General features: G+C 31.7%; 1 long non-coding RNA gene across 1 annotated transcript; it reads left to right on the top strand.

The window, feature by feature from the left end:
- Positions 1-6,422: 6,422 nt before the first annotated feature.
- LOC143056303 (uncharacterized) lies at positions 6,423-13,388 on the top strand. Its single transcript, XR_012972290.1, has 4 exons — positions 6,423-6,555; positions 7,917-8,014; positions 9,540-9,630; positions 13,023-13,388. It is a non-coding gene; the product is annotated as an uncharacterized LOC143056303 (long non-coding RNA).
- The last annotated feature ends 310 nt before the right edge of the window (positions 13,389-13,698 follow it).

The following is a 13,698-nucleotide window of genomic DNA, read 5'->3' as shown; positions in this document are numbered from 1 at the left end:
ATGTCAAGCCGTTTTGCTTTTTATTCTAACCGTCAAGATATCTCATAAACTTTATAAGATATCTTATAAACTGTACCAGTGTGGATACAGATGAGTGTGGACAGTATGTTTGGATGTTTGACGGTGTTTTATCACAGGTACTTGTCTATATTAAGCTATATAAGATTTTTTTTTAGACAAGTGCCTGTGTATAAGATATATCTTCTATATTATAACATTTTATATAAATGCATTTGTTTTGTACACTTGAAGGATTCAATGCAAAGAAGTTAAGGATCAGGGATACCTGACCAGTCAGGACAAGTTCTACGTTTATTTTTTCTCCACACTACACCACGTATTCTTTAATTCGTGAAAATCACAGGCACTTGTCTCAAAAAAGGATTTTTTTTTAGACAAATGCCTGTGGTGAAAATGGAAGCCATTGTACAGGCAGAATGATACCAAGTTGAAGTTTTCATACAAATGGAACTCTTTGTACATGCTTGCCCAAAGCGGAAAGACTTTTTACAGTCGGTCTTTCATTTGACCAACCCTGACACCCCTCAGTGTGTTATTCAACAAGATAAAACCTTAAATATGCATTATCTTGAATGTTACGCAATAACTTCCTGTTGTAACGGTCTTCCGAGAAAACAGCGATTATCTATAACTGTGCTGGCTTGTTTCAACTTTTCTGTAAATTGTTATATGTATCTGTATGTTGAATCTGTATGTTAAGGGACTGTATTGTCTTAACCATGATTGTTGTGATGATTACATGTAACAGCCTCTTTTGGCGTTTGAATCCAAAGTAAAAGGATCATAAATTGAAAGCTCTTAGTTTTATTTACATTATCTTTGTCTTTAGTCCCCCAAACCTAAGTCATGGTGGAGGAGCCGGGCACAATTCTTTTATTGGATGTTCTTTTATTCATGATTTTTTAACTAATTTTGTATTTCTACTTGTTTTAAAATTCAAAGAACAGGGTTATCTTTCAATAACATTATAGTAGTGCAAATATATGGATAACGTGAACGTGTATAACTAAAGTAAAAAAATAACGAGGTTCATCCAGAAATCTCGGAAAAAACTACGTACGTCAAACCAGGAATTATTTAACTCTTAAATATTCTTCTTCCTTTGCGTCAAGATAAAAAAAAAACCACACCACTTGTCATTTTTTCAACCTCTCATATTTTCATCTTATATCAAGAATCGACTTAAATAAGGAAGAAGTGTCTTATGACAATTTGATAAATTTTATACAACGCTTGTCATAAAAATAGGAAATAAGTGGCTGTAATTAAGTTATATTAACACTTAACCGATAATTTTCTCTACATGACTAAATTAGCATTATTTGTACTGAACGATATATTAGAGTATGAATTTCATAATCGATACTCTGGATGGGAGGGTGGCTTTATTCTTTATCTTTTAAATTTTTAGATATTTTTTCTCTATTCTTATCTATTTTGTCAATTAATTGTTCTCTTATCTCTGTTTTTTAGCTCCCCATTATTCTTATTTTTTTGTATTTTGCCCTTTCATTTTGCATATTTTTGTCCATTATTCTCTTTTCATATTGACCATGGTATTGTCGGTTTTCCCGGACGAATTGTTTTTAATTGTCAACTTGGTGTCGATCATCTCTAAATTTTACTGTAATCTAATTGAGATTTATCAAATTTTAGTGAAAATATCATTTTAATTTTATTCAGTACATAACATTATATTATTTAATTGAAAACCAGAAACGATTAAAAAAAACATGCCTTAGAGACTTTAAAAATCAAGGAAAAAACATCCTTAGAGTGATTTTAGTGTTTTAATGCTATGAACAGTCAAGAAAATAATTTCTTGTGCAATGACAAATAAAAGTATCGACATGAAGCAGGATCGTTAGGAGTAAACATTGAAATAAATCAGTATCATGTTATATATTTATAAATAATGCAATATATATATAGAAAAACAAAACGTAAATGTGAATTTATGCTTCAAAAAAAAAATATTTGAAAAAAGATCTAATTAAGTTATGTTTTAATTTGTTGATGGAATAATCTATATAAGTGCCAACGTAAACAATATTCAAAGATCTTATCGTGACACTAATAACATAACATTACTAGTAAGTTTGTTTCAAGATTGATGATTTAACACGGATCACATTTTACATGTTTTAGTGGTTTCTGCGCTTTTGTTATAATTATGCATATATCACCTTCAACATGCCAAAAACTTTCGGGTAGATGGTCTGATCGATGACGAGTGGGATAGACTATCCCAAACATCCTTGTCGATTGAGTCAGACCAGTCTCCCGATCACGTAATTTGTCTTGATCGGGCTTGATCGAGTTGATCTGATCGGCAGTGTGAACCTAGCTTAAGGTAACTTGGTTGTTGTTTTTTCCTGGCCGGCGGGTTCGTTTATGACAGAGTCAATGTTTTCATTTCGTATTGAAAGCATTGTTTATATGTATATAGATATTATTTGCATACAATACTATGTGTGTTCTGATAGATTATAATAAAATCCGGTGTCCTTCTAGTCTTGTGGGCGATCGGCAATTATAAATTGTGTTTGATATATTTTTTGTTATATATTAGTATAGTGTGTACTGGTTTAGGTATTGATGTATGTGTCAACTAAATGTAACAATAACGTTTCTTTACTGAGTTTGACCAGTTATTTATAGTAAATCGGCTGAAAAAGGAATATGCCATATGGAATGAAAATTATATTTCAGGCAAATGAGTATTTAAATGATTTTTTTTATAATTCAAACTAGATGGCAAATTTTTTTTTCTCACTATTTGGAGTCCTGAACTATGTTTTAAATGCACTAGGCACTATTATAAGACACTTCTGATCATGGTATTGAAAAAAAATCTATTGTTTTGAACAACAATGCTTTCCGGATGTAGAAGCAGGGGTTTCCAAAAACCACGCACGTCACACCATGTTGTCAAAATCCATTGTTATTCGTAACAATAGATCTATAAATCTATTCAATTTTTACTTTTTATCAAAAATAGAAACAATGAAGTATAACAATAGAACTGGGGTGTACAAATATAACTGTAACTGCTTGAAACTAGACACAAATGAATTGTTACGGTGTATTAAAAATACAAGTCACTTTGTAAGTAAATAATTTTATCAACTTAGTTCATGAAAGGGGGATGCTTTGTTTGTTTCCTTCTTTTCTCATGAAACGTTTTTGTAAACAGCTGTTGTATATTTTCAACAACTTTTATCGAACTACTCAGAATAATTGTTTTCTCTGTTTTGTCTAACTATACTTTTTTTAATATTAAGAATCAGGATTAAATATAATACTAAACCTCATTATAATATACGAGACTACTATTGTATCGAAAATAAGAATATTTGGTCATTTAATAGAGTAAAATGTAAAAGTTATTGGTAATAGTGACGTAACAAGTTAGGATCTGGCACGAAAAGTATGAAACCTTGATACAAGTGAAGGTATATCATTATAATACGAAAAACGAATATCTGTAGGTAGAAGTACATGAGTTCCAATAGATTAAGTATGAATCTATAAGATAGTCAAAATCCTACACACGATTGTGTTTAATCTGGTTTGTTTAAAAGCAGTATGAATATCTTCCATTATCGAATTCATTTCGCATGATGTCCTTGTATTTTGACGATAACTTAACAAAAGTTCACTTGTTTCTGAAGTTAAAATGTGCGTCAAACATGTTTTTTTTGTATTTTTGTCTTTCAAACGACGGAAAGGAATGTTCCTTCTTTTAACCTACCAAAGATATAAGTTTGAAGAGTAAAACCTCAATTGGCAACAAAACACGATAACTATCAAATGAGTTGAATGTTTACCTAAAATATTTTTTTCACTTTAATCAAGCAAAATAATGACAAGTGTCACATTTTTTATGCCTTAAGTAAATTTTACTTAAATTTGGTATCGTCCAGGTTAATTCTTTAAGAGGATGACTTATAAATATCCTTCTGAAATAAAATAACCCCATATACATCTAGGTATATAAAGATAACCAAGTTATATTTCATTGGAAAAGAACGTTCTTTTATCTACTCATCATGTTTCAGAATATTCCTGTTATAACAATAAAAAAGAGAGACATTTAGCAAGACATATTAAGTAAATATTACAGGTTTGATGCTTCAGTTAAAAGATAGTTGTAAGACAAAGTTTATAATTATACAAGTTAGTGAAATTAAAACATGTATTTACAAGTATCGATAACAACTGTTGCCATAATCTATCTAGAGTCACTAATGATTTATCTGTAGACGCAACGTACATGCAGAGTACTAAACAATAAACCTAGTATCTGATTTTTTTGCAACAATTTGGTCGTTGCCAAACTTCATGAACGTTTCTGCTAGCTGGTATCATTAGACAACATGGACAAGTGTTTACCAATTTTGTGTTTAAATTAAATTGCATTGATATTTTGGTTTTTTTAGATTAGTTGTTCAGAATTAAATGTTGATCAATTCAAATTAATAATGTTTGTCTAACCAAGTTTAATATCGCTTTTAAGTTGTATCTTGCACAATTTTCGTAATTCCTGTTTTTCAATGCTTCGTATTTTTGTTTGCCTACCAAGTGTTTTGATTTCCGCAACACTAATAAGTCTGATGTTGACAAATCTTTCGTGTGCATTTAAAAAGTAAAATCACAAAAATACTGAACTTAGAGGAAAATCTATTCGGAAAGTCCATAATCACATGGCAAAATCAAATTACAAAACGAATAAAAAACGAGTGGACAAGAACTGTCATATTCCTGACTTGGTACAGGCATTTTCAAATGTAGAAAATGGTGGATTAAACCTGGTTTTATAGCGCTAACCCTCTCACTTTGATGACAGTCTCATCAAATTCCGTTATATTTACATTGATGCGTTAACTAAACAGACACAATAAATAAAATAGTCAAAATATGGGTACATCAGTCATCATCGTATAACAATTTTAAAAGAAACAATTTAACAGAACACAAAAACATCTATCTACAATTCATTCATTGATTTGTGTGTCTGACGTCAGAAAATTTTATACGTCACATAGATTTGTCGTTCAATTTGCATACAAACAATTTTAAAATTTACATACTAGGCAATGTTAGCATATAGGGTTAAAAAATCAAAAGTATGTAAGAATAACTTTCAGAAATAGACCGAGATTGAAAATAGTCCAAAAGTTATATATAGAATTTATAAGAATCCACAAATAGTTAATTCCACTACGCGATTGAATGATTTTGACGTTTATGGTTCAGCGTATTTTTTAATTCATAATAAAAACATATCATAATGACATAAAATAGAACAATATCATACTGACGGGATCTTTTAAAGTACAGAGTCACGTTATAAAAACCAAAGAAATACAAAAAGTCGCAAATACAAAACACGCCACCAAACAATGAGAGACAATACGAACACATTGACGAGATGTATTACCAATGTTATTTCAACTGATCGGGCAGAGCTTACGTTTATATTTGCATAAGGACAGTCTGTTTGAAGATGTGTGTGATAAGGTTGATTACCGTTATAATTATAACTGATTTCTAATCACCTATCAGTGTTATCAAAGAAATTACAAAAGAATGACTGGACACTTCATTGGTGAGTTTATATCTAAAACACCCATCTATAGATGGACTGGTTTATTATGAGCGAACTGATTAAACTCCGCCCAGTCAAGTGAAATAAATTGAGTAATATAAGTAACGAACCACGTCAAACGGATATCACATAAAACCATGCAACAGTATAAGTAATATTAATAATAGAACAAAGACAAATGAAACTATTTCCTTGTATCTTTTATGATTTAATAAATAAAAATAAAACATGTATAATTACTGGATAATATTGATGTTTATTATGATATTTTCGTGGTTCACCTTTACCCGTAAAATCGTAAAAGATAAGGAAGTAATTAATAGCATTAACTCTACACTTTTATTCTGGGCCAATATGTTATTACGAAATTGAATAGTTATTCTTTTTTGGCTGTTGTGTTCATAAGGATTGTTTCAAAGAAGAAATTTGTTTTAATTTGTTTTATAGAATTTACAATTTAAGAAGACACGTGAAATTTGATGAAATGAACATTGGTTTGTTAATGTTATTCTCTTTCCTGTTATATTCATGCAATGGAAGTTTGGTTGATCAAAACACTCAAAGTTATACAGTTGCGGCAGTTGATGGGAAAGACATAACGAATATCAAAACGGAAGTTGACGTTATGAAAGGAAATTACCATGCTCTACTTATGAGAGTAGTTAATAACGAACATGAAATCGCTTTCCTAAAAGGTCAAACACAACAGTTGGAACATAAACTTGAAAACACTAAGCGTACATTTTCATGTGAAATTGAAGGTTTGCGAGATGGCACCATACAGCTCGAACAAGAACTAAAGGAAACAACAAATGCATGGAAAACAATTAATGACACAATACAAGATCTAAGTCCGATGGTCAATGTGTTAGATAGCAAATACTCACCTTTGGAGATACCGGGAAAGCATAGCAATGAGTCAGGTGTGTATATTTATTTCTTGTGGGAAATAGCAATGAGTCAGGTGTGTGTTTTTATTTTCTTGTGGGAAATAGTAATTGGTCAGATGTGTATATTCATTTTCTTGTGGGAAATAGCAATGAGTCAGGTGTGTGTATTTATTTTCTTGTGGGAAATAGTAATGGGTCAGATTTGTATATTCATTTTCTTTTGAGAAATAGCAATGAGTCAGGTGTGTGTATTTATTTTCTTGTGGGAATTAGTAAAGGGTCAGGTGTGTATATGTATTTTCTTGTGTAAAATAGAAATGAGCCTAGTATGTTTAAATTTTCTTGTTGGAAATATCAATGATCTAGGGGTGTATCTTTGTTTTCTTGTGGGAAATAGCAACTAGTCAGGTGTATACATTGCATATCTATGTTCTTGTAACATGAGTATAACTGTTATCGATGTGTAATATTCCTTTGAAAGCTAGGTAAACCGCCATAATAATACAAACGATACGCAACCAATTGTACTGCATCATAAGATTATATTTAATAAATATACCTAAGAGATGTCCATTGCCAAAGCACTCACAACTGAGTATAAATGATGCACACATGGTAATAGGCAAACAGGACCCAGGAATGGCAAAAATTCCGGGCATGGAATAACACTGTATGGTAGTCATCTTTCTTTAACATAAGTCAAGGTAAATCAATATGAAAGCATCAATTACTGGTTGGATGGTATCCTGGACATATTATGAAGCTGTGCCGCCCATTATTATTGAGCATGAAGATTATCAATGGATAAGAAACATTTTCTGGAAAGGTTTCCATTAAGGAAGCGTCGAGATTGTAAAGTTTTGTTAAAAAAAAAATATACTGAAAATGTTTGTAAGCATGAGAGCTAAATGTATCCAAACAATGCTGCAAAAACTTTATTAAGGAACATATCATAACAGAAGTACAGACGCCGATGACATCCGACGGGCATGGTATCTTCATGCTTGATATAAATAATAAAGTTAAGAAATATTCACAAATCTGAATTTATTTTATATGTTTGTCTTCGATCTTTTATAAACGCAAGGTCAACGAATATATCTACAAAATTGTCAAAAGAATATATTTCTGATCAGCCAGTTTTTTTGGTAATTTGTTACAATAGCCTCACCGCCTTGAACTCATAATACACAGTTATCTTTAAATTTATTATCCATTGCCTTTTTTATTTGAGATATTTTCAATTTTACGCAAAGTACAAAAAATAATGAGTTTTGATCGAAAAATTTAATCTAAGCAAAGGCTAGTCTATTGATTTAATATTGCATACAAACATAAAATGCAGAACCATATATATTTCTGATTAAACAAGTCTTTGTTTATTATAAATACAGGTGACGGATCAGAATGCCCTTTAGATTGGGTTAGACGTGTTGGCTTTGGTGCCTGCTATTTTTTGAGTTATTCACAAAAGTCCTGGAACGATGCACAGGTAATTGGGGAATCAATTATGTTAAGTATTTTCAATGTATCATTCCTATACTGTTCTAGCTTTGAATCGAATAGGAGAGGCCCTGATGTCCGTCCTTTCTTCTGTCATAAATAATTAAGGTATAGGTCGTTTACAGCATTTCACGCTGCATACTTAAGGTTGGCATCTAAAATTGTATCGGTATCCACGGATTTCTTGAATACCATATGTAGCTGCATAGTATTATTTCACTAGAAGGAGCAGCCATTAACGTCACTGTCACAGTACTGTTATATACTGTAAAAATGTTATAAATTTAAGTTTTATGATGACAAAAAGAAAGAAAAAATAGATTGCATTTGTTGTCTGTGTGAACAATTTATTCCGTTTATTGTGAGTACCTCTTGACGTAACATGATCAGATTATGTTATTCACAGCATCCATATCTTTATCTTGAACTTCAAAATCGGAGGCTGTTTTCGATGGTTCGCATTTGAATGTTCTGTTCTTATAAAAGTGGTCTATGCCCGTTTTTGTTTTCTAAAGATAACATTCTTTTCAAAACTCAAGTAGACGAAGGTAACACGTTGAAAGGCAAAAGTTCCTATGAAAGCCTTACTCCAAATTCATAAGAACTCCAGACGCTCTTTCGTCTAGAAGAGACTTGTCGGTGGTGTTCCATTCGAACAGGTTGAAAGGTCGAATCAGTAAAGAGGTTAAAAATCAGACACAAAAATCGTGCCTAAATAACTATGGTCAATGATATTTCATGTCAGGAAAATGCCCTCCAGCGGAAATATATTTGAACGACTTTCAAACCTTACTCAATAACTGACAGTTATTATATTAGTACCTAATATTCTTTGATCAATTTGTGGCGAATAATATAGAATTAAAAGCTGTAATGAGGCAAACTAACGTCAATATCCGCGAATATAGATCACTGTATTATCTTGATTAATAGGCTGCTGACCTGTCTTTTTGACTTTTAAATGAAATATTTACTTAAAAAAGAAGATGTGGTGTGATTGCCAATGATAAAAACTCTCAACGAGAGACCAAATGACACAGAAATTAACAATTTTAGGTTGTCATACTGCCTTCTACAATGAGCAAAGCCCATTCCGCATACTCAGCTATAAAAGGCTCCGAAATGACAAACGTAAAACAATTCGAACCAGAAAACTAATGGTCTAATTTATGGAAAAAATACATGAACGAAAAACAAAGATGTAACATATCAACAAACGACAACCACTGAATTGGAGGCTCCTGACTTGGGACAGACACACACATAACAAATGTGCGGGATACCCAAACTCTCTCTAACCTTGGACAGTGGTGTAACAGTACAGCATAAGAACGAACTATCATATTCAATCGAAAAAGGCTCCACTCATCAGGTGGATACAATTAGAAAAACATCTTACAAACACACAGAGTTGACGTGGACGGGTACTTGTATATCACATACTTTAGGCCAAAAAATGATGTAATCCTTTTCAAATAGAGAATCTCAAAATTCAAAATATCAATGTTTTGAAGGAGCAATGCAGACGACATAACGGATCACTTACAGATATCAATTCTGAAAACGAAGCCGTGTTTCTGGCTGAATATAGTCGTAATCATACAGGTTTGTACTTATTTAGCACTATTTCTCCTAATATAAATGAATTCAAAACCGACTTTATTTTCCGTTGAAAAGTTTCTAGCTAGGTTAAGGGTATCATATTATTTGGTATTCTTCTACTTTTGCATAGGTACTACTTTTGTACCAAAAATCTGTAGTACCGAAAATCTACTTTTAATATTCAGTACTATTTTGTTACTTTAAAATTATTCTTATATTTAGGTACCTGTATTTTACACTACTTGATTTGTACTTGAAATTTAAGTACGACAGATTTTTGGTTGCACGGTTACATTTTCAGAATTTTGAAAGTTTGTCTTTTTGAAATCTCATTAGTCATGTGTTGTTAGTTAGGTTGTTCAAACATGGAATATTGTGATCATTGTTGGTATTTTTTTTGTACCAATATTTTAAGTACAAATCAAGTACTTGAAAATACAAGTACCTAAATATTACAATAATTTTAAAGTAAAGAAATATTACTAAATAGTAAAAGTAAATTTCTTGTACTTCAGATTTGAGCTGTGTAACAATTTATAATTTAATTGTTTAGATAACGGAATATATGATTGCAACATGTGCCAGTGGTTTCCTGGAATTTGATATTTGAATAATTCTATAATGATCTGATAAACTCATCCTTTTAGCTAGTCAAAGTCAAATATATTTGAACTAATCGAAATTCATTTCTTGCTAGGTGTCAGTTTAATGTATCGCCTTAAGATTAAACCATTTGTAAAAAAATAATTGATACTGTTTTTTTTTCAAATTTAAGATAACAAGTAAGAAATATTCAACTTATATTTAGATTTCGAACCTTCATGCAATCTTGTAGCATGTCAACAACATACATTGTACCGATTAATTAATTATATATGAACTCTAATAATTACATATTTGTAATGGAATCGATTCCACATAAGCGATCTAACGTCACGACTATGTTTAGATATCCTCAAAGATTTAAATTTGATTTGCGTTCCACTATGTAAATCGTAGTCACCACCATTTAGATGAAAAGTCATATAGGTGTAAATATTAGCCCGGACGGAGAAACAATATGTAAATAACACATGTCTTTCTGTTTATGTTAAAAAAGTGGAAATAGTGGTCAAGTCATGTAATGTACTCCAGTATGTATCATTAGACATGGTATTCTAAAACATGCATCATATTTCTTACATATTCACAGTGATAAACAAAACATTTTTTATGAGCACGGAATTTAAATAAGATCAGACAGTATTTTTTCGAAGTTTAAAACGCATAAAATACTTAAGAGCATACATAATAAAGTGCATAAAATAATAAAATCGCATGAACTCCAGAGGAACAATAAATAGCGAGTTTATAGTGTAAGCGTTTACTGCTTCTCGTGTATTTCTCGTTATTCGAATCTGCACTCAAAATGTCATAACAATAAAAGGATTACAATCGATGAACGCAAAGTGAGTTGATGCAAGGGAATTGGAAGTTGACGATTTGAAATATGACAACACGTGTGTTAGAGATTCTAGTTCGTGATTATCAAGGAAACGACCGCGATATGAAGTGTACACGTGTATCTTTCTTTTTTTAAGAAAAACTTATTATAAGTTCCTTTGGACACTTATATGTTTAGATATCCTCAAAGATTTAAATTTGATTTGCGTTCCACTATGTAAATGGTAGTCACCACCATTTAGATGAAAAGTCATATAGGTATTAAATGCAAGAACTCATTACAAAGTGGGAAATTTTGAATTGATAGAGAAAGAGTATTAAATGGTAGGACATGTCAGTATATCAGGAAGTTAAATTGTAACAACTTGATAGCATGATAGTTTTATCTTTGGTTTTCAGAAGAAACTTAATTGATAATAGATCTAGATGATCACGATAAATTGGTGTGTATTGGGATAAGCAATGTGACAGGTACAAGATAAAGATTGTTGGTATTTCTCCAGCTACTGGTTAAGCATACGTCATCATACTAGTTTTGCATGTCGTCTTTACTGTACAATATATACTGAGTGCCAATGAAAACGTAACACTTGGTTTTTCAAAAATAAAATTTATATTAGCAATGACAATCTTTCAAAATTAATTGATCTTGAAAATTAACAATTTTAACAATAGATCGATATCAAACAAAAATGTTTCATTGTCATCTTCCGGCGCAATAGGTAAACGAAACATCCAATGTCGAATCATCAACTCACAGTCCTTACAAAAAATGTTACAACCCCGTGGTGCAGCGCAATCTCGACAGCGCCGTGGAATTGATCATCCTGGACGTTTAATGTGATCCCGAGGAATGTTATTCCACTTGTCCCGCAAAGCAAACTCAAGTTGACTTTATGATATTGGTGGCTGTTTTCATCGTCTAAACCATGTCAAATCTGATGCAACATTGGCTCGATCGGACCAAAATCCGACGAAAAGCATGACTTTTGTCCAAGGCGGGTGCATTATGCCTATGTAACTGTTCCGGACCATATGAGTATTTTGACCATACGCGTATGGTCATGACCATATACGTATACTCATATGGTCCGATCGCACACGTATGGTCGGACCATATCGTTTGGTTATTAACAGGCCGGACCATATGAGTATTTGGACCATATAGTTTTTTTTCAAATATGCATTAGAAACGTTTCAATTATAAAATAACTTTATCTTAAAAAAAAATGATGGTTACTTAGAAATGTATTAATTTTCTAATTCAAAAGCTATTAAAAAATAAAATATATATGCCACAATCAGTTGACCTTAGTTTTCATCGCTTATTGTATTCTTGCATGTATGCTTAGGGTGACGTTATACTTCCACATGGTACCAAAGACTTTCTACATTTGCATGTCTTTGTTGTGCACGTTTCTTTTTAGTTACACCTTTTGCTTGTGAATGACAAGACAGCCTTCTTTGCAACTGCGTGCAGTAATACCGAGGTCTCGGGCCATTCCGATGTGTCTACGGTGTTTTTGAAAAAGCTCTGGATCTGTAATATCTTAACATGACTGCACTACACCATATTCACAGGACTACATAAATAAAATATACCACGGTCCTTTACACAATAAACGTGGCAGACGCCCTGTCAACCACCGGTATACGTAAAGTAACAAAACTTCCTTTTACAATATGTGCATTTGATTTTGACATCTGCATATTGTAAAAAAAAGTACTTTAAATAAGGGAGTAAAATAACTGTGGGAAACTGCTTAATTTTTATTAAGTTAATCTTTTTTTATTATCAAAATATAATATATGTTGCGTTTTCATTGGCATTCAGTATATGATAGTTAGAATTTTAGAAAAATGTCAATTATTTCAACGAGCGTTGTTTTTGGATTCAGAAAAATCAGTACAAAAGTTATTCTTTAAAATGCTTTGCTCAATTTTTATTGCAGCACGTTCTGTCTGGATTGGTGGGAAGAATGACGATGGCGTGTACAAATGGTTTACATCCGATGGAAACACCAAACATATGAATTACACTCGATGGACGAATACACAAACACAGTACAATACAAGAAATCGTTCGCTGTGTGCTCAGTTGTATGACGATGTAGAGTATAAATGGTTAAAATGGAATTGTGATGAGGCAGAAAATTTTATCTGCAAAACCTATATTTGACATTTCATTCGCCAAATTTTGTTGATCACTTGATGTAACATTATCTAACAAGAGTAAACACCTGAAAAATATCTCGCTGGCTTAACTATCCATTGATTTTATGTCGAAAGTATCTAAAATAAAGGTATTACAAAAAGCATTACACATGACAATGAGATCAAGGTATGATGTTTTGTGTCGCACAGACATATCCACCTTATAGATTATAATACATCAGTAGTTGACCTGTTGCGTATGATAATTGAAAAACAGACCAAGACAAAAAAAAAACACTTTACATTGAAGTATGAATATGAGATCAAGGTCAAATAATACTTAACAGACAGACATTTGACCTTACAATAATCCCATACACCAAATATAAATGACCTAATGTAATTAGTTTTTTTAGACATTTGCGAAACAGACATAATCACGTAACTTTGACCTTGATCACTGATCCATTAAAT

Source organism: Mytilus galloprovincialis, chromosome 13 (genome assembly GCF_965363235.1).
Source record: "Mytilus galloprovincialis chromosome 13, xbMytGall1.hap1.1, whole genome shotgun sequence".
In the NCBI taxonomy this organism is placed as follows: Eukaryota; Metazoa; Mollusca; class Bivalvia; order Mytilida; family Mytilidae; genus Mytilus; species Mytilus galloprovincialis.
This window is presented reverse-complemented; position numbering and strand designations above follow the sequence as displayed.